Here is a 22,242-nt window from a genome sequence, read left to right as displayed (position 1 = left end):
TTGTCTATTCATTAAAGTGGCTCATTAAGGGTTTCTACCTGGTAACAGTCTGGGTGCATAAATAAATGAACTTTCCAACTATCATTTATTTGCTAAGCACTTACCATGGGCTGGCCTCTGGGCACACAAAGACAAATACTGGTAGAGAGCAGGGTTCATGAGCAACTAGGATTTTGGATTAAATGATGTCTGAGATTGCTCCCAGTTCTAACCTTCCATGAATCTAGGTTATGGGAAAGACAGCTTGGGCTTCATCTGGGAGTCCAGACACAAGAATTCAAATTCTGGGTTTTGCTATTAACTTGTCAGCCGTTAGTAATTTTTTTCCTTGCCGAATTCCTCCCAGTGGTCTGTAAACCCCTTGAGGACATGACCTATCTTGTTTTCATCTTTATGTTTCTGGTATGGGACTCTATATAGTTTCAGGATGTTTGGTTAATGACAGAGAGCATCTAAGGGTGCTTGGTCTGCTTAGCCCAAGGGCTTAGTTTGAGGATGAGCAGGGATTAATGAATGCCAGGGAGCTTTGAGAAATTAAGAGCTGGAAGAATGTGAGAGGCTGTTACTCTTATCATTGTTGTTGTTTTAATTGAGTGGAAGCCCAGCAGGCATCTGTACTGCAACCATTAGGGAGTGTTTGTGCTCTAAGATGCTCACTGACAGTGGAAGCTGGAAACTCTGACACTGTCGATGGGGAGCTCTGAAGGCTGAATTCCTCTGAAGAGTTGGCTCAGGAAGAGAGACTTGTAGTGACTGGCAGAGCATACTGGGTCCTTTGAGCACAGGAAGTCTGAACAGGGAAGGGTCTTGGGACAGGAAATGTTAGCACTGGGAGCTGAATTGGGAGCTCGGGGCAGTGCAAGTAAGTCCAGAAGCCCTGGATCTCTGCTTGTACTACCTATGTGACTATGGACAAGACCTTTCCCTGGTCTAGGTAACAATTTAGCTACAAAGAGAAGGTTAAACTGAATGATCTCTAAGGTTCCTTTCAATTCTAAATCTGTGATCCCATGATGAGTTAGGTCAAGGCTCTAGATAAATATTTGGGAATTGTGATCATGGAAGAGACTGCTGAAGTCAGTGAAGTGAATGAGATGGTCAGTAGAGAAAATAAAAGAAAGAAAAAAGCCAAGAGCCGAAGTTTGTGGAACATCCAAATTAGTATAGAGAGCAGGCTGTTTGTCAGGAAGACCTAGGTTCAAATCCTTCATTAGATACTGTAGCTGTGTCTAGTCCAACTCTCACAGCCATATGCTTAAGTACTTGGACAACGAGGAAATGAAATTTTCAAATTGTGGTGCTAGTAAGGAATTTTGAGATTTCCTTGGACAAAAAGGAGATCAAATCAGTCAATACTTAAAGAAATTAATTCAGGTTAGTCACTGTAAAGTCAAATACTGAAGCTGAAGCTTAATTACTTTGGCCACATAATGAGAAAACAGGAATGATTAGAAAATAAAACCTTGATGTTGGGAAAGATTGAAGGCAAAAGGAAAAGCAGATGGCAGAGGATGAGATAGATAGTGTAATGGAGGTAATGGACAAGAAGTTGGACAGACTTGGAGAGATGGTGGATAGAAAGGACTGGTGTTCTGTGGTCTACAGGGCATAACTGAATGACAGATATTTATGTGACTCAGGGCAAATCATTTCACTTGTTTCAGTTTCCTCAGTTTCCTCTTTTGTAAAGTGAGGACTCTTTGAGATCCTTTTCACTCCTAGATCTAGGGCCCTCTGATCTGTGAGACGATTGTCACTGAATTTTTCTCAGAGACAAGAGAGAAGGCATGTGAAAAGTTCTCTGTCAACCTTAAAGGGCTATTGCTATGTTCTAGGGAGAGGAGGAGAAGGCTACAAAAGAGGCAGAGATGAAGATGCTAGAGAGGAAAGGAAACAGGAGAGTAATTCTATCTCTGAAGAGGACAGAAACTACAAGAAGCAATTAGAAAGGATTGGTCAATGGTCTTGAAAGCTACACATGGATCAAGAACAATGGAGACTGGAAAAAATAAGGTCACTGGGCACTTTCTTTAGAGAGCAATTTCTTTTTTAATTAATTTATTTAACTTTTAACATTCATTTTCACAAAATTTTGGGTTCCAAATTTTCTCCCCATTTGTCCCTTTCCCCCACCCCAAAACACCAAGCATTCTAATTGCCCCTATCACCAATCTGCCCTCTCTTCTATCATCCCTCCCTTCCCTTGTCCCCATCTTCTCTTTTGTCCTGTAGGGCCAGATAACTTTCTATACCTCTTTACCTGTATTTCTTATTTCCTAGTAGCAAGAACAGTACTTGACAGTTGTTCCTAAAACTTTGAGTTCCTACTTCTCTTCATCCCTCCCTCCCCACCCATTCCCTTTGGAAGGCAAGCAATTTAATATAGGCCATACCTGTGTAGTTTTGCAAATGACTTCCCTAATAGTCATGTTGTGTAAGATTAACTATATTTCCCTCCATCCTATCCTGCCCCCCATTGCTTCTATTCTCTCTTTTGATCCTGTCCCTCCCCAAGAGTACTGACTTCAAATTGCCCCCTCCTCCCATTGCCCTCCCTTCCATCATCCCCCCCCACCTTGCTTATCCCCTTCTCCCCCACTTTCCTGTATTGTAAGATAGGTTTCCATACCAAAATGAGTGTGCATTTTATTCCTTCCTTTAGTGGAATGTGATGAGAGTAAACTTCATGTTTTTCTCTCACTTCCCTTCTTTTTCCCTCCACTAAAAAGTCTTTTGCTTGCCTCTTTTACGAGAGATAATTTGCCCCATTCCATTTCTCCCTTTCTCCTCCCAATATATTTCTGTCTAATCACTTAATTTCATTTTTTTAAAGATATGATCCCATCGTATTCAATTCATTCTGTGCTCTCTGTCTCTCTCTCTCTGTGTGTGTGTGTGTGTGTGTGTGTGTGTGTAAAATACCACCCAGTACCCAGATACTGAAAAGTTTCAAGAGTTACAAATATATTTTTTCCATATAGGAATGTAAACAGTTCAACTTTAGTAAGTCCCTTATGACTTCTCTTTGCTGTTTACCTTTTCATGCTTCTCTTCATTCTTGTGTTTGAAAGTCAAATTTTCTTTTCAGCTCTGGTCTTTTCATCAAGAATGCTTGAAAGTCCTCTGCATCATTGAAAGACCATTTTTTCCCCTGAAGTATTATACTCAGTTTTGCTGGGTAGGTGATTCTTGGTTTTAGTCCTAGTTCCTTTGACTTCTGGAATATCCTATTCCATGCCTTTCGATCCCTTAATGTAGAAGCTGCTAGATCTTGTGTTATCCTGATTGTATTTCCACAATACTTGAATTGTTTCTTTCTAGCTGCTTGCAATATTTTCTCCTTGATCTGGGAACTCTGGAATTTGGCCACAATGTTCCTAGGAGTTTCTCTTTTTGGATCTCTTTCAGGCAGTGATCAGTGGCTTCCTTGAATACTTATTTTGCCTTCTGGTTCTAGAATCTCAGGGCAGTTTTCCTTGATAATTTCATGAAAGATGATGTCTAGGCTCTTTTTTTGATCATGGCTTTCAGGTAGTCCCATAATTTTAAAACTGTCTTTCCTGGATCTATTTTCCAGGTCAGTTGTTTTTCCAATGAGATATTTCACATTCTCTTCCATTTTTCCATTCTTTTGGTTTTGTTTTGTGATTTCTTGGTTTCTCATAAAGTCATTAGCCTCCATCTGTTCCATTCTAATTTTGAAAGAACTATTTTCTTTAGTGAGCTTTTGAACCTCCTTTTCCATTTGGCTAATTCTGCTTTTGAAAGCATTCTTCTCTTCATTGGCTTTTTGAACCTCTTTTGCCAATTGAGTTAGCCTATTTTTCAAGGTGTTATTTTCTTCAGCATTTTTTTGGGTCTCCTTCAGCAGGGTGTTGACCTGATTTTCATGCTTTTCTTGCATGTCTCTCATTTCTCTTCCCAGTTTTTCCTCCACCTCTCTTACTTGATTTTCAAAATCCTTTTTGAGCTCTTCCATGACCTGAGCCCATGGTATATTTATTTTGGATGTGTGGGATACAGAAGCCTTGACTTCTGTGTCTTTCCCTGATGGTAAGCATTGTTCTTCCTCATCAAAAAGGAAGGGAGGAATTATCTGTTCACCAAGAAAGTAACCTTCTATAGTCTTATTTTTTTCCCCTTTTCTGGGCATTTTCCCAGCCAGTGACTTGACTTTTGAGTTTTCTTTCCACCCCCTCCTTGTCTCCAGATCTGCCCAGCCCAGTGCTTGGGGTCTGGGATTCAAATGCTGCTTCCCAGCCTCAGGGCTTTGGGCAGGGGCGGGGCTGCTATTCAGTGTGAGATTAAGTTCAGGTGCTGGGGGGGCAGGGCCACCACACAGGGCTCAGTTCCCTCAGGGGGTTTATGCAGAGACCTTCAACAATGGATCCCAGCTCCTGCTGCTTGGGGAGCCCCGTCTGCCACCTCCCCCGCTGCTGCCTCCCAAGGGGGCCTGAGTTATGGGGACACCCCTCTCCCCTCTAGACCAGCCAAAGAGACCCTCTCACTGACCCTTGTCATCTGTGGGTGGAGGGACGTGCATGGCCACTGGAGATTCTGTCCCTGAAGCCTGCTTGGATCTGCTCCTCTCGGTGCTGCTCGGCCAAGGCAGGGCTGGGCTCTGCTCCAGGTCCAGGGCATGACAGACCTTTTGCATCAGGTTTTCAGGTCTCTCTGGAACAGAAATCTCATCTGCTCCATTGTTCTGTGGCTTCTGCTGCTCCAGAATTTGTTGGGAGTTCTTCTTTACAGATATTTTATGGTCTGTGGGTTTCAAGCTAGCATATGTGTGTCTTTCTACTCCGCCATCTTGGCTCCTCCCCCAAGAGAGCAATTTCTCTAGATTTGGGGGAGCACAAGTCTGTAAGAGACTAGATCTTGAAACCATAGAGGCAGTGGGTACAATCTTCTCAAGGACTCAAACAGTGAAGGGGAGGAGAAAGAAGTTGTTCAATGAACCAGGGCAGAGAAGAGAGGAGAAGAAGACAAGAGGGAAGATACCTGTTATGTCTTCATTTTGAGCCAAGGATTTAGTGGTCCAGGTGACCTTTCTCAAAGAAAGAAAACAACAGTATCTTCAGAGAAATCCTGACATCACCTTCCTGAGTGACTTTTCTTTAGTGTTTCCCAATGCTCATCTTTGTCCATCTGGGATGAGTCCAACAGTCAGACAAGCCCCTTGAGACCATTGTCACAGTCGCAGTATGTATTTCACAAGCTTTCCAGCCAGCAGCCTGTCAACACCTTCCAACTGAGATAATATTTAATTCTTTGATTCTGAGTGATACTATCATTTTAGAATAAATCTCTAACTAGTAAAATCTGTGAAGAAATTCCCCTGAATGGGCAATGACAATAAATTACTGAATTTCAAAGCAAGATAAAGCTCAGTCTGCTGAATTGATCATTCCATAATTGGAGCGAGGCCCTGTGATAGCTACATGGGGACAGATGGACGTTTTTATTCAGTCTGTGTGTTATTTATCCTAAAATCACATTTATGTGATTAAGATTTAACTTTTGGGTATCCTTTATGAGAGTTGATGTTTGAGAAGGAATATTCCCAGAGAGATGTCTGGCCATAGTTAAGAAGGACCAAAAAACCAGTGATTCCTGGAAAATTTTTATTATAGATCATAGACTGTCAGAACTGGGAGGAGAGTTAGAATAGGGAATATCAGAGCTGCGAAGGGTCTAAGAACAGTGAAGGTCAAAGCTGGGAGGGGCCTTAGAACAGGAAATGTCAGAGCTACACAGAGGTACAAAGTAATAATTCTTAATTTCTCTGTAACAGTACTTTGATGGGTTCCTCCCACCATCTGTGTTGGATAGGTAGTATAAATATCATTTTCTTCACTTTATACACAACACCTGGACAGTTCTTTGTATGCAAGCCACTAGTACTCAGGATGTTTTATATTCTTGACATCTTGAGGCCCTTTCTGTTCCCTGAAGATGATATTTTTTTCTCCATCCTCATGTCCTTCTTTCTTCCTTCTGCCTCCTGGTTTCCCTGGCTTCCTTCACATTGAAGCTCAAATCTCCAATATTATCCCTCAGCTTCCAATGCCTTCCTACCTCAGAGTACCTTCCATCTACCTCCTTTTTAAAATGGTGCCTCTCTTAGATCTTTGAAGGCAGAAGTTGTCTGTTAACATTCACTTTGGATGTTCCTAGAACATAGTAGGAACTTAATAAATTCTTGTTCACTGTCAAGGGACTATGAGAGAGATACAGATTAGGAAGGTGGATTCTGCAGGGGCATTTCACCTGAAGTCTTCCAGTTACAAATTTTCATGTACCAATTACCTGTGCCTTGGAGAGATGCCTTATTTTGGGTTTCTTGTTTGTGCCTTTGCTTTTACACTAATAGTATGCATATATTATGTGCAGTATGTTTATGGCAAGTGTCAAAGTTGGAATTCCAAGCAAGGTTCCCCGACTCCAGATCCAGTTCTCTCTCTGCTGATGACGCCCTTTTAAGTGATTGCAGATCACATCGATAGTGTTCTTCCTTGTTTGGGACTGGCTGCAGACCATGCCATGCAATCCACAAGCAGGAACATTTGGAGGATCTCAGCACCAAGGCCACCTCCTTTCCTCGAAGTCTGCTTCCTTACCTGCACCTGTGGTCAGGGCACTGCATCCTGGGAGAGTTACAGAAGATCCTGGTTGTTTCTCTCCTGGGGAGAACCTTTCTCCTCTGCCAATCTTTTCTTCTTAGCTGTTCTGAGCCTCCATCCAGTAGAAGTCTTGGCTAGAGCTCAGAAATGCCATGTCCAAGAAGTCTGGTGGAGCCAGGATAAGAATTATGGGGGGAGGGGCTGAGAGAGGAGAGCGTCAAAAGGAAATCTCTGGCTATTCTAAAAGCAAAACGCTATTATTTTCCCATCTGCACACCTGCCTCGGAGCAGTAGGGGGGATTGATTTCTCACAGCACAAAGACTTTTTGGAATAAAAGGCAGAAGTAAACAGTCTATTTTTTTTTCTCAAAAGAAATGTATGTGGATGTCACTTTAGTCTGACTTTGGGCTTTGCTTGAGAAATGTAATCAGAAGCTCGGTGGATAGAGGCAGCCTGGAGTAAGGAAGGAGATCAATTAGTCCAACCCTCTCATTTTATAGCTTGGGAAACTGATGCCCATAGTAGGAAAGATACTTGCTCCAAATCTTCAAGTTAGTAAGGGCAGAACTGGGATTCAAATCCAAGTGTTTTGATTCCCAATTCAGCACTCTTAATATTGCCACACAAGGCTAAATGTGTAGGAGATGATTTTTTAGCCAGGTGGGTATAGAGATTTTGTTTGCAAGGAGTGATTATCTGAGCAGACGCATCTATTTCCACCTTTTGTTGCTATAGGCTCATTTCCTCATTAATTTTTTCTCTGTATCCAAAAGGTAATCTATGGGATGGATACTCTCTGGGATCCTACTATCTACAAAAGTCCTCTTTCTAGTCTCCTCAGTGCCCCCAATGTCAGCTTGTGCTGGGGGATGTCTGTCCCTTGTGGTTGGTTTCCTCTCTGTGTCTTCAGACATACTCATAGATTTTGCATTAAAGTCATGTAAAAACATGGCCATCAACTTCAACAGTAATTTCAAATAGCATACTAGAAATATAAATGAGAATAAGTTGAAGGGAATAATATGACATGTAGTGAAGGAGGGTTGGCTCTCTTCCCATCCACTCCCCAACTCCTCCACTAAGCAGAGGAAGAATTGGGAAGAAACAAGTAAAGGGGAAGGAAGGAAGCTATCTTAACCAGAACTCCAGGGATTGGCAGGAAGCTAGACCTTTGGTTTTCTTTATAGACCTGTGAATTCTACTCTTTCTCTTAAACATTGTCTTGGGGACCCTGGGCTATTTCCAACAGCTCCACTGTACCAGGCCAGGCATCCCTGGGAATCCTAAAGGAGAGCTGTTGGATCCCTTGCCTGAGAAGAAGAAGAAGAAGAAGAAGAAGAAGAAGAAGAAGAAGAAGAAGAAGAAGATGATGATGATGATGATGATGGAGTGTGTGTGTGTGTGTGTGTGTGTGTGTGTATGTGTAGAATGGAATCTCACCATCATCACCATCATTGGTCTGTTGGTCCAGCCAGTTCATTATGCTCCACTCTTGCTGCCCAATTACAGTTCCTCCTGTCTTCTTAGCATTTTGTTTACATTCCCAGTCTAATTGCTTGTCTTGTTTCTTGTTTTCTGTTGCAGAGTTCCATTCATCTTCCCTTTTTCCCCTTTGGGAGTAGCTAGCAATTGGGCTTAGCCCTTTCTCCTTATTTCTGTCTTAGTCACATAGCTTCTCTCCAGAAGGAAGCTCCTTCCAAGATAAAGATCCCCACAAACTTTGCAGGCACTCTAGGGGAATGTGTCCCTATCAATGTGTACACATCTGCTCATCCCAAATATCCATGGCAATGTCTCTTGTGGAAGAGTCATATTATTAGGTCTGACATTTCTATATTTTGAAGAAGAGACCAGTTGGGATTAGAAAATATTCTAACCAAAGTCTGGACTCCATCAGTTTTAGGAATCTTAATTTTGTTACCTGGGCTTGTTTTAGTTTTACTTTTTAAGACTCCAGAAACAGGAATTCAAGTGCCACAGGCTGGACCAGAATTCAGAATTTCCTGGCTCAGCTCTCATTTTTTTCCAGTGATTTCTCCCAAAGCAGGAGGAACAGCTAGCCTCCACATAGAAGTGTGAGTATGGAATGAATCTGGCTGAAAATGAGAATGAGCCTGCATGGGCTCCAGGAAGGAAGCCATGGTGTTGGACAATAAGCATGTACACTCCTCTTTGGGGTTAGTGATGTGAGACCAGCTTTCTCCATAACAAGTCATTTGGGTGATGATATCCTCCTCTTGCCAGACAAACTGTAAGGGCAGCAAATTTTGATCTTTTAAGTCTAGAAAAAATACGTCATTTGGTGAATGAAACAGTCTTCATGTATGGAGCTGGGAGACCTGAGTTTAAATCCTGGGTCTTCTGTAACATTTCCCCATTAGGAGGAGCTGGTAATTTTGTGATGTTCCTCTCTTTCTCTGGGATTCAGTTTTCTCAGGTGTAAATGAAGAATGTTGCACTAAATGGTTTCTAAGGTCCCTCCCAGCTCTGACAGTTCGTGTTCTGAGTCCATACTTTTTTTCATAGAAAACTAGATTTGGAGTCAGAGGAAGACTTAGCAGTCCCTCTAATTTTACAGAAAAGGAAGATGAAACTCAGAGAGAAGAAAATTGACCAAGGTCAAACAATTAGTGGGTCACAGAGCTTTTATCAGTCTACTTTAATCCTTGCTTTGACTATTCAATAGAGTTTTGACTCAATTTATTTGTATGAACACTTAACTGAGTTCAGTTCCAATATGGTGATCCCAAGAAAGGAAGTTTGACCAGTAAAGGCCATTAGTCTGTTGGACTTCAAGAGACTTGGAACCCTAGAGCTGGGAAGGAGAGTGGATGAGTCACATTGACCCCTCCCAGGCCCCAGGTTAAAAGAAATTCCTAGGGGAGAAGGTGGGGAGAAAGAGTAAATGCCAGAGGGCCCTGCTGGAAAACCAGGAGGAAGTCATTTCTGGCATCCTGATCTCCTTGACAATGCCAACTCCATGCTACAGATACAGGAATGATCCTGAGATTATGACTGTCGTAGGACCTGCAGCTGGGAGGCCCCCATTATTTTACAGAGAGCTCAATGGATTTGACTAAGGCCACATAACAGTGAATGGTCCTGCAGAGACTCAAACCAGTTTTTCTGACTCCAAGTTCTCAACCTTGCAATGTCTCTCTAGATAAGTACAAATTCCCTTTCTGTTATTTGTTACCTGTATGACCCTGGGCAAGTCACTAACCTACTTTGGGTCTCAGTTTTGGGGGTCTGAATTAGATCAGAGGTTCTTAATCCAGTTTAAAAAATAATTTGGTAACTATGAGTTAACATGATTAATTTCCTTTGTAATCCTGTGTTATTTTATTTTATGCATTTAGACACATTTCCAGGATAGAGTCCATGGGCTTCACCGGACTCCTGGGGTGGGCTTAAGGGGTTGGAAAATCATCTCACAAAAAAGATTAAACAGTCCTGGATCTCTCAGGTCTCATTCATTTCTAAACTCCATAGAGCTCCTAGGAAAGTGTGTAGGAGCAGGAGATACACTCTAGCTTCTCTAGTGATCTGGAGAAATTAACTTTGGCCCTTCCTTGCTGGTCTTTACTGCAGAGGAATTCTTCCTGGAGATCCAGCTTAGTCAGGGACACCTGAAAATTTTCTCTTTGCTCTGGAGTTGACTCCAAGCACTTGGTGCAGAAGGAGAGCTGCCTGTCCTGCTGCTGCTATGGCGTCTTGGATTGATTTTGTTTTGTTCCTCCCCTCTGGGCTGGAACCTTTGGCCTTCTCTATAAACATGTGAACCTTCTATCTCATAAATGTTGTCTTGGGAAACCAGGGTTATTCCTACAACTCCACTGTGGCCAGGACAGGCATCTCTAGGATTCCTTAATGAAAGGTGTTGAAAGACTAGGAACTTGAAATCAGAAGAGCTATGATGCATGTAATCTGGTTAGGCTGGGCTTCTTGCCTGAGGAGGAGATGGATTCCATATATGTGTAGTGGGGAGGGTATAAGGATAGACACAGAGTAGCTAGTGAAGCCCTAAGTGCACCCCAGTTCACCTAAGCCACTCTCCCTAGCCAGATGATTATCCTCACAGGACCTTTTCATGATGGGGTATTCTAGTGATGCCTGGGGTCTTCTCTCTTCTGGTCTATGCATTTGTAAAAGGCTCTCTGGTATAAAACCCAATGGATTCTGACTGCCTGAGGTTACCTCTACCCCAATCCCAGGCTCACAATATCGCTGTCATCCTTGACTCCCCTCCCCCATGTGTAATTTGTTGCTGAATCATGGAATTTCTGCCTCTGACACATCCCTTTCTCTCCAGTCACACTGTAATAGCCTTCCTTCAGTTCACCACTTCTTGTCTGGATTATGGCAAAAGCCTTCTGACTAGTGTCCCTCCCTCCAGGCTCTCCCCTCTCTGGCTCATCCTCCACTCAAACTATCAAGATAATCTTTTAAAATCCTGGGTCTGACCCTGTCACCACCCCCCCTCTATGGGATCCTGCCTCCTCCCATAAGCACCAGTGACTCTTTATTTCCATTAGGATAAATATAAAGCTCTCTGCTTGACTTTGAGATCTCCTGACCTGACCTTTTGTGTTCTCACATCATATTCCTCCCCAGGCACTCTGTGATTGAGCAACACCAGCTGATTCATAGTTTCTAGCACAACATCCTCCTTTTCCCATCCCTAGCTGTCCCAACTCCTGGAATGCCCTTCCTCCTCACCTTCCCTTCCTCCTCACCTTCCCTTCCTGGCCTCCTACAAGACTCAGCTCAAATCCCATCTTCTTCAGGAGGCATTTTCCTGACTCCCCAGCTTGGAATCCCTCCTCTCTGACATCACCATTATCTACTCTGTGTAAATCACATATGAACTGAGGTAACTACATGTAGTCTCCCCCACTCAGCGCTGTGAGGAGCTATTCTCAATCAATGCCTGGCAAGTCAAAGCAATAAGCATTGATGAAGCACCTGATATCTGTCAAGCATTGTACTAAGTTTTAGGAAAATAAAACTAGTGAGCATTTCTACAGTACCTCTTCTATACCAGGTCTGAGTTAAGCACTTCATAATTATTGACTTATTTGATCCTCACAACAACCCTGGAGGTTAGATTCTATTATTAGCCTTGCTTTACAATTGAGGAAACTGAGGCAGAGGTTATGGCTTACCCAAGGTCGCAAAGCTAGTAAGTGTCTGAGGCAGGATTTGAACTAGGATCTTCCTAACTCCAGGTCCAGTGTTTTATCCTCTAGGTTACTCAGCTGTCTTCAAAGCATAGAATATGAAAGCTAGGAGGAACCTAGGATCATAGAATGCTGAATATCAAAACTGGAGGGGGCAGTGGGGAAGAGGAAGTTTCCCCTGAGGAAAGGGGAGCTTGCCTTGATACCACCTTAATGAAGACTCTGGACTGAAGCTTCAGTATTTTACCCCAACGTTCCACAGAGATGGCTTATAAATAATTCAAGCTGAAGCAGCTGTCTCTGCGGAGGAGGCGCCCGCTCTGTTGTTCAATGAGCAGCCAGGGATGAAAACAGACCTTTACATCTGCACTGAGAAGTGGGGAAATGACTGCAAAGTTCATGCCATCTTCCTGTCAGGAAAGAGCAAAGTTTGGGCCAGACCAGGACAGTGAGTCCCAGCAGGGTCCAGGGGGACCAGGACTACTTCTCTGACTGGGAGAAAGCTGGCAGTGCCTGCCGTGCCAGGGAGAAAGAGGCACAAAATTACAGCTCCTACACTGGTGTCTTCTACTTCCAGCCTTCGTAGAACATAAAAAGGAAGGCTCTTAGAACAGGAGATGGCAGAGCTGGGAGGGGCCTTAGAGCTGGGAAGGCCTTAGAACAGGGAGGAGCCTTAGAATAGGAAATGTCAGAGCTGAGAGGGACCTTAGAACAGAGAAGGTCAGACCTGTGAGAGGTCTTAAAACAGACAAGATCAGAATTGAAAGGGACCTTAGATGTCAGCTAGCTGACTCATTTTTCCGAGGCAGAGACTGACTCAGAAATGACCTTTCCAAGGTCACAATCTATTAATTCAATTCAGTTTAACAAAGTTTTCATTAAATGCCTTCATTGTGCCAGATACTGTATAAGTCACTAGATATTTGAAGGTGAGACATTCCCTGTCCTCAAGAAACTTATGCTCTGCTGAAATGATATATACAGAGACAAGTTAATACAAAATATTTATAAAGGAAATGCAAAATAATTTTTAGGTGGGAAGAAACTAGTTACTTGGGAAGGGGGACTAGAGAGTCTTCTTTTTATACCAGGCAGCTCTTCAGCTGAGCTGTGAAGGGACCTAGAGATGTCAGGAGTTCCAAGGGAGGATGGGGTGCATTCCAGGCATGTTGAGGAGTGAGGTGGTTTGTGGAAAAGACTGAGTCCATAGGACAACATGGTGCTGTTTTACCAGAACAAAGGATATAGGAGGGGAATAAGCTGACAACAGGCTAGAAAAGTAGCTTGAGACTAGATTATAAAGGATCCTAAATTCCAAATAGAGAGATTTGTATTTCATCTTAGTGACAATAGGGAATTCCAAAAAATTCTTGAGTAGGGGAAAGGCACGCTCTGGTCCATTGTCAGCTGCACTGAAGATGGGTCAGAGAGAGGAGCCACAGGAGCTCATGTTGGAAAGAGTTTTTGGCAAAAATTTTGGCAAGACTTGATGGCTGCCTCATGGAGCTCAAAGTTCAGGTGAATAAATGAGTTTAGAAATGGAACTGCTTCCTGGACTTGAGGCAGGCTTAGAGGGGCAAAAATACATTTGTGAGATCCCAGACCAAAAGGAATCTGAGAGGACATAGAACCCACCACACTCCAGGTCTCTGACAAGGAGTTCTCCAACCACCTCAAAAGCCTCTAATGACTGGGAACTCACTGGTCAGCAGAGGGTTCCATTGTCAGCCTCATATTGCATGCAATGAGCCCAGGATCTTTTCCTTTGTTCCCCCCCCCCCCCACTTCAGTGAGGAGCTCTGAGGGGCCCACAAGGCTTGTACTGAGGTGAGAAGTGCAGGCACCTTATGTCTTACTCTAGGCGTGCTTTTGGTTCATGAGGATGGCACTGGGCATATGACTTGGAGTCTTTTTCACAAGATGGCAGAGGGTTTGACTCCTACTATCTTCTCTAGGTCTTCCTATGACCAAGAACAAACAGCCTAAAAATTGCCTGGCTGTGGTCAGTGAGCCCCAAGACTGACTCTTCCTCCTTGTCACCTCCATTCCCAGTCACTTCATGCCCTCATCTTCTTCCTCTAATGATCCTCAAATCATTAGTCAACTCTAGTTCAGAATCTCTAATCACATAACTGCATGACAGGAGACAGATGCACGCAACTCTGGAGGAGCAAATTAGATTTTGCAAATGCATGTATTTGCTGTGAGAGCTGTGAAGAAATTTACAACCTAGAAAGGCAGAGTCTGGGAGAGCTCTTAGAATGGGGGATGTCAGAGCCAGGGAGATTTTAGACTATGTATTAGGACACAGAATACCAGAACTGGTGGAATCATAAATCAGGTATAGGAAAATACAATTATAAGTCTTGATCTGGAAAGGATTTCAGGGGCCATTTATTCAATTGCCTTCATTTTTAAAAAATAATCTTTATTTATTTTGTTAAATATTTCTCAATTACATGTAATCAAAATTAAATATTCATTTTTAAAATTCCAAATTCTCTCCCTCCCACCCCTCCCCCACCCCTTGAGAAGTTAGTAGGATATTAATTATACATGTCAAGTTATGCAAAACCTATTTCCATATTCATCCCCTTCATTTTACAGATGAGGAAACTGAAGCCCAGGGAAGTGAAATGACTTGCCCAAAGTCTCAAGGGTAAGCACGGATATGGGAGTGATACCCAAATCCCTGGCTCCAGGGTCAGTGTCTTTTGAATGCTTCCTGCTGAATCATTTAGACTCCTTCCCCTCTCCACTGTGGCAGGTGATGAAGGGACTTGTTTGGGATCATGGAAGTTCTGTAGAGCAGAGAGTGAGCCCCACACCAGCCCCTGGGTCCTGCCTGCAGGCCTAGCACTCAGAATGTGCTGGGACGCAGAAAGGAAGGTCTGCTGGTCCTGTTCCACCATCGGAGCCTCACCTGGTGAGGCTCATCCCCTGACCCGAGCCCAGATCGGGGAAAGTGATGTCATTCTTACCCTGCAACTGCTTCCACTTTCTGCTTATTTCCTGGGGTTCCAAGACTACATACAAAGCCTGAAGTGAGCTCCTCCCAACCCCGGCTTGTGGGTGGGACTCCCAAGGATGCTGAGCTCTAGCGACCTGCTGCAATCACTCCCGACCATCAGCGTTAAGCTCCTGCTCTCCTCCCCTAGCTCGATGCCAGCTTTGTCCAACCAGCCTGCACATCCTGATGTGCTACGTGATTCTCCTGGCGGCAGCCTTTGGTTTTGTACCAGGCTGACTTCTCCTAAACAGACTGAAAATCTCGACCAAGCTTCCTTGCTGTGCCATATACCCCAAAACCCAAAGGGAGAAAATTCTGGCTCAGGGGAGCTCCAGTCATGACGATGTCATTTCCTCCGCATTCTTAATGCTACCTGACCACTGTTCCTCGACTGAGGGACTCCAGTTCATGACAGGAAGTGCTGAGTAGTGGATAGAAGACAAGGATTCGTGATTCCAAGCAATGAAATGAAGGAAGGAAACAAGGGATCATTAAGCACCTACATGTGCTAAGTGATAAGCACATTGAAATATTATCTCATTTGGCCCTTACAATAATCCTGGGAAGTAGGTGCTATTATTATCATCTCCATTTTACATTTGAGGAGACTGAGGAAAATAGAGGTTAAGTGACTTGCCCAGGGTCACTTATCTAGCAAGTGTCTGAGACTGGATTTGAACTTGGGTCTTTCTTATTCCAGGCCACCGTACTGCATAGATGACATCTTAGCAGCATGATGGGATTGCTGAGTCAGCCTGAGAGTTGGTGTCTTAGGGAAGTCATTTTTGCCAGGGAAATGAACCCTGTACAATATGGAGATGGACTGAGGGAAACAGGGATATTTAGCCTGAAGCAGAGTCCCCACCTCAATAAAAAGGGGGTAGTCATCTCTGTCCTTTCATCTCCACAAGGCTAAAAGAGGGAGGAAGGGCTTTGTAACCACAAAGTGTGAGATGCCACTGTGGACACATGGCTGGCATATTGTAGCCACAGTCTGCTCTGTTTGGGGTTGGGAATCTCCTGACATGGCTGCCTCTGATCTTCCTCTGATAGGACCATATTCAAGGACAGTGCCCTGGTTAAGCATGGAGTTTAATCCCAATAGAATGGCCTCAGTCAGAAGAGAAAGTTCTTGTCCTCAGACATGGAGGGCTGAGAGGCATCATATCCAGCTAGTTCCACACAATTCAGGAGCGGGGGAGGAGGAAGGGATGAGAACTCTATGCCAGTTAGCCCCCAAAAGCACTTATTGAGCCCCTTCAATGTGCCAGGCATCCTAGTCTGCTACTCACTGAAGAAACAAAGGAAGGAAAACACCCTGTCCTTGGCTGGAAGGAGCTCACAGTCCAGTGTGCGTGTGTGTGGGGGGAGGGAGATGTACAGATAACTGTACAAACCAGACATACACAGGATAATTGGAGATGATCACCAGTGGGAAGACTCTGGCATGCAGGGGGGTCAGGAAGGGCTTTTTGTAGAAGGGGAAGCTCAGAGGTAGAGATAAAGAGAGGGAGCCTTCCAGCCATGGATGACAACCAGAGAAAACAGGTGAGTTGGGAAATGGAGAGTCTTGTGTGAGGAACAGCAAGGAGGCTAGTGTTACCAGGTCACTGAGTATATGAGCAGAGAGACAGTATAGGAAGATTGTAAAGGTGGGAGGGTGGGGAAGATATGAAGACCTTTGAACACCAAAGGGAGGATTTTGTATTTACTCCTGGAGGCAATGGGGAGCCACTGGAGTTTATTGAGTAGAGCGGGTGACATGATCAGACTGTGACTGAATGGAGGATGGACTGGAGTGGAGGGAGATTAGAGGCAGGCAGATGTACCAGTGGGCCATTGAAATAACCGAGGTCTGCCCCAGAGGAATCAATCACAGATTAAAGGATATAGAGAAGGAAAATATTTGAGAAATGAATTTAGGGTAACTAAGAATTGTCAGCTAGAACTGGTCTTAAGTTCAGGATGCCAATGCTTATTGATGTCCCAGTGTCCCGAGAGGTTCAAGGTAGAAGAGAATAGGAAAATAGAAGGGAACCTCCAGGACTCCTGCACACAGGGAGCCAGCCAAGACAAGGAAATGGGGAAGCCAGCTGAAACAAAGATTGGAGGAAAAGGAGGGGAATCGGCAAAGGTTCGGGGGTGAACTGCAGCCTTCACCCATCCCTAGAAGAAGATGATCAGGAAACATCTGTCCAGGGAGAGTCGGGCATCACATGAAGACCTCCAATCTCCACATCTCCCTTGCTCTTGCCCAAATCCAAGCAATGTCTTTGCTGGCTCTTGGCCATTCATGAATATTAATCATCTGTCTGCCTCATTATGCCCAGAAAATATGGTTTCAGAGACAAGCTCTGTGTATTTGTAAAAGGTCGCCCACCTCTGCTAAAGTGTCTGTGATGGGAGCCTTGGCAGATTCATTTCCCCCCCTGTTATTGCTTATTGAATACATCATGTCCTGGCCACTGGAGGCAAGGATTCCCTTTAGACTGTTAACTATGTGTTGTCCTAACCCAGGCCCTGCTGGAGAAAAAAATAAAACAAAACCAAGACATGCCTTTTTACCTTGGAATGGTATTTCCTCCCTCTACTTAGGGGCTCTAGAACAGGAGAATAAATAACTGATCATATTTATTTTACACTGGTCCGATCTGTGAGGAAGACAGGGCAATCAGAACTTTGCTTCAGGGAAGTAAGATTTAGAGGTCTCAGAAATGTCACATGTGCCCCTCTCCCTTATCCTCTTCAGTATGGTAGCAACTGGGAACTCCTGCTGCTTAGCTGAATTTGTCTTAATGATAGCTTTGTGCCATTTTCACATTACAAACTTGACTTGATGGAGGCATCTTGACTCCTTGCCTGGGATCCCATGATCTGCCTGCAGTGGATTTGGAGCCAAATGGGGACAATACAACCTCCAGTACTTGAAGAGAAGTCTGAGAAAGGAACCTGAATGTTGTGAGGTCAAGGTGAAAGTTGAGCTATTGGTCCCACAGGGAAGGCATCGAGGAAAGCTTTCTCAAGAAGAGGCATCTGAGTTGGACTTTGAGTAGGGATCCATTAGGGGAAGAGAGAGAGCGAAGGAGGGCATTCCAGGCATAGGTTAAAGCAGGAAAAATGGCATGGTTATCAATCAGTCACTCAAGAAGCATTTATCAGGCACCTACTACATCCCAGGTACCAAGCTAGACACTTGTGCCAAGATAAAAGGGAATCAATGCATCATTTTGTCTTCCTGGAGCTTTCACCTGTTTCATTTCACCTATCCTCATTTATTTTGTCATTGGACACTGCCACTCCCTCCCTGTGCCTAGCACAGTGTATTATTAGTGCAGACACTGAAAAGATGCTTACATGCTCGATTCTTCTGGGGTCAGGCAGAAGCAGTATTGTCATTGTAGATGACTTGAGATATCTGAAGTTGGATTCCCTACACCTCTCCTGCCCTGGTGATTCCAAACAATCCTCTTGTGACATGGTTTCCATTGCCCTTACTTTTCTCTGGATGTGCACAAGCTTGCCAATGCCCCTGCTCAAGGTCCCTCCTAAAACTGAACACAGATGAGTCTGACCAGAGATACACTGAGCTTAGCTTGGGACATCTCATTTTAGGAAGGACATTGATAACCTGCAGAGAAGACAGAGGAGGGAGACAGCACCGTGAATGTGCCTTGGGTTCATGACATAGAAGAATGAGTTGGAAAAAACTAGAAATGTTTAGCCAGCAGAAGAAGGAGAAGGGGTGCAATTGTTGTCTCAGTATTTGAAGGACTGTTACATAGAACAGAGATTGAACATTGCTCTGTATGGCCTTAGAAGGAAAAATCAGGATCAATGATGGGGAGGGGATGGACTTCAAAAGGCGGATTTAGATGTGCCGGCAAAAAGAGCTTCCTAAAGATTGGAAGGATCCCAAAGTGAACTTGAAGACATCAGGAGGACTTCTTCAGTACTGGAGGTCTTCCAGCAGAAGTTGGACTGCCACTTGTGTGTGTATGTTATAGAAGGATTGCCTTTCCTGTACTGGTTAGACCAAAGTCTCCTGAGGCATTTTTTCATTCTCCAGTTCTGTTGTTCTGAAGTTGCAAAGATACAGATTTCTACTTGCTGCTATGGACAATCAGCCCCCATTCCAAAGTGGAGCAGGTTGCTCTGGGGACAGTGGGTTCTTTGCCCCTGGAACCCCCCCAACCAAAATCTAGACTACTGTTTGTTGTAGAAGGTAGCAGAGGGCATTCTGAGTCCAGGTCTGCTTAGTTCTGGGGGCCTGGGAAGTTCCTTCCAGCTTTGTGATGTTATCATCCTGTGGCTTCCTTCCACCCCCTTCCAGGGCAGAACTGGGAACACTTGAGAAATTGACTCTAGGATGTAAGACCTTGAGCCTGGTGCCACTGACTTCCCTTCACTAATGTCCCTGGGCCCAGCTCCTATTAAGTGGTTACCAGGCTATCTATGCCAGGAATTATGTTTCCATCTGAGCTGATGATTAGCCCTCTCAAGGCTGGGGGAGATTAGCTCCCGACATCTCTGGGCCATTTAGCGGCTATAATTTCCAGACACTTCAGGCACTACAAACCTGCCGTGAGCACATCCTGACCTAGATGGAGCTTTTTCTGGCAATAGGAAGGTCTGATTGGGGCTGTGATCAAGGAAGGCATTTGTGTCTTTAATCAGCACTGGAACATAGTTCAATGTGGTGGGGGAGGGGGTATGATTCTCCAGGCTACCTGAAGCATTACAAGTGGGAACAGGCCATGGGCTTGAAACCCCATGTGGCTTCCAATCAGACACATACTGTCCCCATGTGAGATGTCTGGAGTCAGAGATGGCAGCTAATCCCTTTCCTGCAGCATCTTAAAGGGGAGGGAGAGAGAAGACAATATGAACCAGGATTAGAAAGAATTAAGATGGATTACAAATGACAGACTCAAGTTTTAAAGAGAAGCTTAGGAAATAATAATGATGATGATAATAACAATAATCACCTTTACATTCCAGTTAGAAAGTCAGAAGGACATCTTTATTTCCACTATAGCATTTAGTGCCCAGGGGAGGTCTGAAGAGGGTGGGAAAGGTCTGGGAGTTGGTTGGAGCAGACTATGAGCTAATCTGATTTCAGGCAGCACTTACAGAGTTAGCACACTTAGTATCCAAGGAAGGGAAGTCATAGCCCTGGTCATACCACAGCTGAATTTTGGAGGATTACATACTGGGAAAGTCATTGGTAGAACAGAGACTTTCCAGAGGAGGGTGACCAACATGATGAAGGTCTCTAGCCTATGCCATATAAGGATAAGATGAATGAATTTGGGTTGTTAATTTATTTATATATTTGTTAATTTATTATATATTTTATTATACTTTATTATATTATATATTATGTGATACTTTATAATATATTATAATTTTTATATATTTTAATTATATATGTATATGACTTGAGCTGTTTAGGGAAAGGAATAAGCATTTATATAGGGCCTACTATATTCTAAGCACTGTGCTGGGTGCCTTACAAAAATTATCTCATTTAATTCTCGCAACAACCTTGTCAGCTAAATGCTGTTATTCTCTCCATTTTACAGTTGAGGAAGCTGAGTCAAATAGATATTTAAGTGGTTTGACCAAGATCACATGGCTGGATTTGAACTCAGGTCTTCCTGATTCCAGGTCCAGCACTCTGTGCACTGTGGTGCCCCCTAGCAGTATCAAACAACTCTACCTTAGACATGACAGTTGTCTGGAGAGGATGTATCTAAATAGGGTGTACTTAACCCTGCCTTCTCCCCCTAATTCCTCTGTTTTTTATGTCTAATCCCAACACAGCTATAGAAAGTTGAGGTCAAGAAGAGGAGCGGTCAGTGTCTGCTTTTGACGTTTGCTGGATGCAGCACCATGGACAGCTCACTTCATCCCATGTTATTGACTGCACAGAGCTATAAGGAGAGAAAGAAATGATGTCTGTAAAGTGGTCTGCTGAGCTAAAAGCCAAGAACATTAATGGTGATGAATCTGAGGGGTTGTGCCATGGAGAAGTGATTATTAGTATTGCTCTCCAGAGGCCAGAAAAAGGAGCAATAGTTTGAAACTACAGAGAGGCAGACTTGGATAGAATAAAGAGAAACTTACTTCCAGTTAAAGGGCCCAAGAGAGGAGTGAATGTTTCATAAGGTAATGACTCCCTCAAGGCCCGGAGATCTATAAGGAAGGGCTAGATGACATTTGGAGGGATTTTTATGGAGAATATTCTTGTCTAGGTATGAATTAGTCTAAATTTTCCTTCTAATTTTGAGGTTCTATAATCTGAATCACTTTCTCTCTCTGGATCTCAATTTCCCCACCAGCAAAGTTGAGATAAATATAATTATTACTGTCCTTCTTGAAAGGGAGGTGACCCTTTGGAGGTCTCCAAGGGTTCTGCAACACACCCCAAACTCTGATGGATCTGAGCAAGCTGGGGAAGGAGGGCTGAAGAGGTTTCCCATTGGAGCTCAGTGACAGGTTGCAAAATGTTGTATTTTTGATGACATATTCTTCATCTGGGCTCCAGTTGATGAATGCTTTTCAGGCATAACAATTCATGAAGACCATCTACTGAGGCATGAAAGGGCTGGAATGAGGAATTGGAGATAATATCTCGCCTGCTTACTGCACAGGATTGGTGTGAGGACTGAACGGAATAATAGATGTAAGTACTTTCTAACCACTGAATATTCTATGCATAAGTTATTATTATTGTTATCCTTTATGAGAAACTCAAGTTGTCTGTAAGTACTCTCAGAATATATATGAGATTGGTAGTTTTCCTGTCATAATGGGGAATCAATCTCCTTGACCCAGGGCTGGCTTTGACTCACAACATAAATGAGCTAGAAATGGACAGTTATCAATGTGTCTGAAGAGTTCCATGGGGGGAAGCCTGTTTCCTCTCAATATCAGCCCCAAAGCCTGTATTTCCACCATTAAATCATTAATACTTTGGGTCTTGAAAGATTTATGATTTTTTAAATCTGGTTTTAAAAATTTACAAACATCCCTGGGAATATTTTTAGCTTGTTTGCAGCAAATGCCTCATATAATTACCAATTATGGTGATAGGATGACAATCCTGGTGACAGTCTTAGAACATAGAATAGGAGAGAGTTAGGAAAGGCTTTGGAACATGGGGATTCCTGGACTATAGATTTAGGACTGGAAAAGATCACAGAGATAATCAAGTTCAACCTTCTCATTGAAGCTGGAGAAATTAAGTGACTTGCTGAAGGTTATATGATGAGTAAATTGCAGATTCAGACCCAGGTTTTGTCTTCCAGTTCCAGTGCCCTTTTTCTGGTACCTTGCTACCTAGAAATCCAGGCGTGGCATGGTCTTATTGTCTCCCCCATGGTTGATTTCATACTCTGGAATCTTAGAATGTTGTTGCTGGAAGGA

At 43.6% G+C, this 22,242-nt stretch overlaps 1 long non-coding RNA gene across 6 annotated transcripts in view; it reads left to right on the top strand.

The window, feature by feature from the left end:
• The window catches only part of LOC140531557 (uncharacterized), a 56,170-nt gene that overhangs the window by 11,400 nt on the left and 22,528 nt on the right, over positions 1-22,242 (top strand). For 2 of the 6 annotated variants that reach the window (XR_011976377.1, XR_011976374.1), the window contains exons 2-3: positions 20,638-20,982; positions 21,380-21,499. This is a non-coding gene — a long non-coding RNA (uncharacterized lncRNA). Of the gene's footprint in view, positions 1-1,835; positions 2,014-14,411; positions 14,464-20,637; positions 20,983-21,361; positions 21,500-22,242 lie in introns of all 6 variants that reach the window. The other 4 variants (XR_011976378.1, XR_011976379.1, XR_011976375.1 and 1 more) reach the window with 4 other exon arrangements.

The sequence above is a fragment of the Notamacropus eugenii genome, chromosome 3, assembly GCF_028372415.1.
Source record: "Notamacropus eugenii isolate mMacEug1 chromosome 3, mMacEug1.pri_v2, whole genome shotgun sequence".
NCBI lineage: Eukaryota > Metazoa > Chordata > Mammalia > Diprotodontia > Macropodidae > Notamacropus > Notamacropus eugenii.
This window is presented reverse-complemented; position numbering and strand designations above follow the sequence as displayed.